This window comes from Euphorbia lathyris, chromosome 4 (genome assembly GCF_963576675.1).
Source record: "Euphorbia lathyris chromosome 4, ddEupLath1.1, whole genome shotgun sequence".
Classification (NCBI taxonomy): Eukaryota; Viridiplantae; Streptophyta; class Magnoliopsida; order Malpighiales; family Euphorbiaceae; genus Euphorbia; species Euphorbia lathyris.
In genome coordinates, this window is record NC_088913.1 from 17,515,129 (window position 1) to 17,520,772 (window position 5,644).

The 5,644-nt window shown below is 36.7% G+C and overlaps 1 non-coding gene across 1 annotated transcript; it reads left to right on the forward strand.

Moving 5' to 3' along the window:
* Positions 1-1,173: 1,173 nt before the first annotated feature.
* LOC136228126 (small nucleolar RNA R71) lies at positions 1,174-1,280 on the forward strand. Its single transcript, XR_010688460.1, has one exon. It is a non-coding gene; the product is annotated as a small nucleolar RNA R71 (small nucleolar RNA).
* Positions 1,281-5,644: the final 4,364 nt, after the last annotated feature.

Sequence of the window (5,644 nt, forward strand, 5' to 3'; positions counted from 1 at the left end):
CGACCCAAGAAGTTAAAAATGCAGTCGTATCAAGTGAAACGATGACTCATCATGAAGAAGGATCGAGAAGCCTTCTATCAAAAGCTTCAAGAGGAAGCTGCTGAGTTGAGCGACAATGCAGTCAGATCAGTGGCAGAACAGAACCAACTTATAGACAAAGTATTTCTACTTTGGGTAAAGTTCAGAAGGCGCAGGAAGCTGTCTGGAAGACTTTGTCGCAAATGTCGAAACATTCTGTTTATCTGACGAAAAGCTGCTGAGCACTGCCGTAGACAGAAGATGCAAGAATCTCATTGGCCAACGACACTGAGCACGTCCTGAGTGACAACAATAGGAAGCCGTTAGCCTCCAACGGTTATTTTGAAATTCGAAATTACCGATGCTTGAAGTGTCACTATATAAAGGCCTCTCAATTGCTTCATTCTATGCAGATCTTCAATTAGTCGAAACGCTGACCAAATTCATACTTGAAGTTCTGTGAGAAAAGAAAAGCAAAATCTTACACCAATTTCCAATCATTGTGTAAAAGTCTAGAGTGATTTCAATCATCTAAAGTGTCTTAGCAATTGTTGTTTAGGACAAAGACTTTATCATTTCTAGAAGAATAGAAAGGAGAGGCTGAGTACTCGGTTATAGTACTCAGCGGTAGTTGTAGGAGTGAGTAGAGGTATAGAGGAAGGTACTCTTGTATACTCAGCTTCTATTGTAAAAGGTTCCGTGCTCTACCTTTAAAGAGCTCAGTAGAGAATTCAAAAAGCTCGGAACGCGTTCCGGGGACTGGAGGTAGGTGGAGAGGCTGAACCAGGATATGTCTGCTGAGTAACATATTTCTAACCCTTAAACTCCTTTATATATTGCTTGCTGTAAAACTGACTAAGTAACAAACTCACGCTGAGTTGAGTGCACTAAGAAGCTGAGTTCAGGAATAGACTCTAAGTGCTATCTCCTGACTCAAGGAAAGAAACAGACTTAGTCACAAGTTGACTAAGCTTGTGTCTTAAAACTACTTAGCGCCTCTGTGTAAACCTTTTCTTAAGAAAAGAAGTCAGCCTTAACGGATAAAATTTTAAATAGTTCCTATCCCCCCCCCCCCCTTGGAACTAACCTTGTCACGTTATAAGGGACCAACAGGTGACTCCATTGTAAAAATTCTGCACTTGCATCCACATGGGGATGCCATGATTTGGTACCCTTCTTAATAATTCCTTGTACCTTTCCCATGCCTTGGCTAAGGATTCATCCTCTTCCTGGACAAAATGGGATACCTCATTTCTGAGTTTAATGGCCTGTCTAGGTGGAAAATATTTCATTAGAAAAGCACTGGCCATTTCTTCCCAAGTGGTGATCGTCCCTGGCTGTAGATTCTTTAACCAGTTTTTTGCTTTGTCCTTGAGAGAGAAAGGAAACAACTTTAGCCTTATCACATCATCGGAAACTCCTCGGTTTGATCTGAAAGTGTTGCACAGTGTGATGAACTACTGGATATGCCCGTTTGGATCTTCCGACTGGTATCCATTGAATTGCACTATGGCCTGCAACATTTGTATCATAAATGCTTTCACTTCAAACATGTTGTTTCCTTCGTTAGGCAACACAATGCACGATGAGTGTCCTTCCGTGGTCGACCTCGAATAGTCTCTGATCCTCATAACTGGAGGGTTGTTGTTCTCTCCTTCCTCTTCCTGATTTGGTTGAACTGGTTGTTCTGGTGGCACTCTTCCAGCCATCCTTTTTTCTCTTTATCGCTCTCTTTGTCTTGCTCGTCGAGCTCTCGCTCTATTTCGTCTACACGTTCTCTCTAATTCGAGATCGATAGGAAAAACTGGAGGTCCAGCTCTGCACATAAACAAATAGAGAACTCCTTCTGGCTGCACTATTTAGCAAACCGATTAAAAACACCTCGTTTTACAGAAATTTTCAGATAAATTTTGTTGCTTTCAATCCCCGGCAACGGTGCCAAAAACTTGGTGTCTTCCGAACAGACTCTAGCAAGTGCACTAGATACAAGTAATAAAGTGATAAGTTGAGTATCGTCTCCGTGGTGTGTGAATTCTTTATAGTGAGAGATATCGTGAATAAGTGACAGAATCAATGATTTAGCTTATAAAAACGATTACTTGATAATGATAAAAGGGTAGAACAGGCTAGGCACAGCGGAACACGTTACCTTAAGTCCCTAAACACCCTATTTATTCATGAATGACACAAAGTGAAGTCAAGGTCTCTGCTTTAATGCTCACTTAAGTCAACTCTCGTGTGTTCTTAAGATTCTAAGACTTACTACAACCATAAGCATCCCTAAGGTTGGTTCTTTCTTGCATGACGACTGAAACATCATTTCAATAAAGAAAACCCTTGATACAACCACCTAACAACTCTACTTCGGGGTTGGATGTTTGATGAAAAGATCGGTGAAGATGAAAGCAGTTCCCTGTCATTCATCTAGCACTAACATACATGCATAAACAATGGAATAGAAAGCTTCATCAAACACTTCATAAATTAACATCATTCATTCATAAATAGAAATTAGAGAACTTACATAACCGTCCCCTACTGGCCGAACCTATTCAAAATGACTACTCACTCATACTGCCGAGTGAATAGTCTGCTTCCATTCTACAGAGCTCCATCAATGGAGTCATCTTCCTCGAGAGCTCTTCTCTCTACCAAAAAGTCGGTTTTTAGGTTCAACAAAAGATCTCCTCTCCTTTCCCCACTACGTCTATATAAGGGAAAAGAAAAGGTCAACACGGTACATAAAGTATCCGAGAAAATATTACAAAATCAACCAAATTGTTTTCACAAATCCTAAACTGCTTTAAGTGGTTAAGATCCTTTTGACCCTTGAACACTGAAGGGTCGAACTTTCATTTCATCTTGCTACTTTTCTGCTCTTATTCGTCTTTCTGCCTGCTGCTCCTGCCGCACCTGCCTTCCGTCCTGTCGCTGTCCATCATTAGAAATTCCAGCGTTAGACTGCTGGGTCAAAGAATGGCTCAACTCCTCATGGTATGTGCGAAACAGGCTGCTTCTAGACTGTTCGACTTAATCTTTCCTTATCTGTACAAAAACACTTATAAGACCTTCTTTCTTGTAATTTAACCCCAAAAACACTCTTAATTTATTATAAATAACATGTTAAATTGTAGTCAAATTCATGCCTAACACATATTCATCATAATCAAACTCATTTTCACTATGATAAAATTCACCATCCTCACATATTCTATCTTCGGAAGTGTTCTCTCTCTCTTCAACCTCATCCTCGAATTCACTATCATAATAGTCACCTTCAACATTTCTTTCTAGCTCATTCTTGAATTGGTTCTCATCTTCTAACTCCTATTTTTCATGATCGTATTCGAATTCATTTTCCTCACTCTCCCCCTCTTCAAGATAAACACCTTCATTTTCCTTAAGCATACAAATATAGGTATGCCTAAGGGGCATTTCATCAAACATATGGGGAGTATCCTTCTTAACATGAGTTTCCTCAAAGTTTTCACATACTAATCCCCCTTCCTCCTCATTCACACATGCACTTAAATCCTCATTAACAATTTCATTATCAATAATTCCACAATGAGAACTTAAATCACAAACAACATCACAAACAACCAAATCCTCATTAGCAATAGGTTTACCCATAACTTCCACATTAAGAATTGAAAGTTTTAGATTTACCTCTTTCTTGTATAATGGAGGACAAATTTAGGATGATTCTTTAGGAGAAAAAATAGAGGTTTCTTCCTTTCCATCGAGTTCCTCTTTGTAATCTTTCCATCTCTTCTTGCTCCAAGTTCTCTATTGTCTTTCTTATCATCTCGGTATACTCAAACTTTGTCTCCCTTGTATCAGCTTCAAGGCACTCTTTTAAGGCTTGTGAAAAAATCGGTTGGATGATTGTCGAAGAAGTCTCCGTTAGGAAAACGATCGACTCTGATACCAACTATTACAGATCGGTTTCAGATGAGTTGATTTTAATCCTAAATCAACAAAGAAAGTTCTTCTCTAGCTAAAGTAAAAGGAATTATTCCTGGATTTTACGGACTAAACCGTAGAAAATCATAGATCTCCAATTGTTGAAGGTTGAAGCCTTAACACAAAGAAGAAGATATTAATTTGGATTGATTAAAAGTTGAATATCCTTACAAAGAGGGAGGCTTATATAGCTCTCTCAAATTAAAAGACAAAAGACTAAAATAATAGTGAGTGATAGAGGTAGAATGGGAAGGAAGAATCTAATAGAGGGTGATGGGGTTCCAATAGCAAACAGCAAACCATAACGGTAAACAACAAACAATAGGTAATATAAACGGACCCTAAAAGTGGCTAGAAATCTAACCAACGAAATCGCTCAATTGAAATTAGATCAACCGATTCACGGTTAATCTAGTCGATTTGAGTGGCTCTTGCCGTTTTCAAAGGCTAAAAATTCTAACCATTTCTGACCTAGAATGTGACTGATTCTGGTTGAATTCGGCTTGACTCAGCCAGTCTGATCTGGGTTTGACAACAATTGCTTAAATCACATTCAATATGTTAATATATTACTCTAAGCAAGTTTAATGTTTCAATATATTAACACTTAAATTAATTGAGTTGATTAGATCGGCCGTGTCTGACAACTATCTGGAGCTAACAATGCTTAAATTAATTTTAAAAGAATGATATATTACTTAAAACAAATTTGATTCATTTCAAATAAATTCAGATAATTCTAAATTTAGGAGTAAATTTATTCTTTTTGGATTAAATTTAAGAGAGCATTAATGTATTAAGTTTTTATAATACATAGTCAATTTAATGCATTATTGAACTTATTTTTTTTTGATGAAAAATATATTGTATTAAACATCAGAATGAGCACAAAGTACATAAAACAAAGGCAGAGTCTTAACCCAAAGAAAAAAGTATCCACCACAACTACAAAAAAAAACTCAACACCTTATAAAAAGGAACTGACCCAAGCTACAGCAGCATAGAAAAAACCCAGCAACACCTTATCAAATTCATTGTTGATTTCAGTTGTGAAGAATTCTGACTGTTTAAGCAAACCGATCTAGTTTCGAAACTTTATGGATATAAAAAACATCCTTTAAAAAGGAGATATTCTACAATGATCCTGGGCTAAACTCGTTCGGATCATTTAGATATTGCCACATCAGCACATATACTACCGTGGCAATATCTGAATTGTTCTGCGCTACTCTAAATTGGAAATTGAACCCGATCATACCTTGGTAAAAAGAGTAAAATCATTATTTATGGGAAAGAAATCTTGCCAACTAATTAGAACACGTAATTAGATCAAAGGGAATTCTCAATTAAGTAAATTAATAAATCTATGATATGTTCTTTCTAGCAAAATTAATATATTTATTTCCTTATGATCTGTTTGGATTTTGGATTCCATATTTCTTCACTTCCTATTTTGCTTTGGATTTTTTTTATTATTATACCGTGTACTTTATATTTCGTTATATGAAATATATACCTGTCTTTATATTTGTTTCCATATTAACCAAAATAGAATTTATAGTAACAAAATTAATGATTTGATTTTTTGGGGGTAATGTTTTCCTATATAAATATGTTTATTTGGATGTAATATTTCTACCAACAAATTTAATTTCAGGCT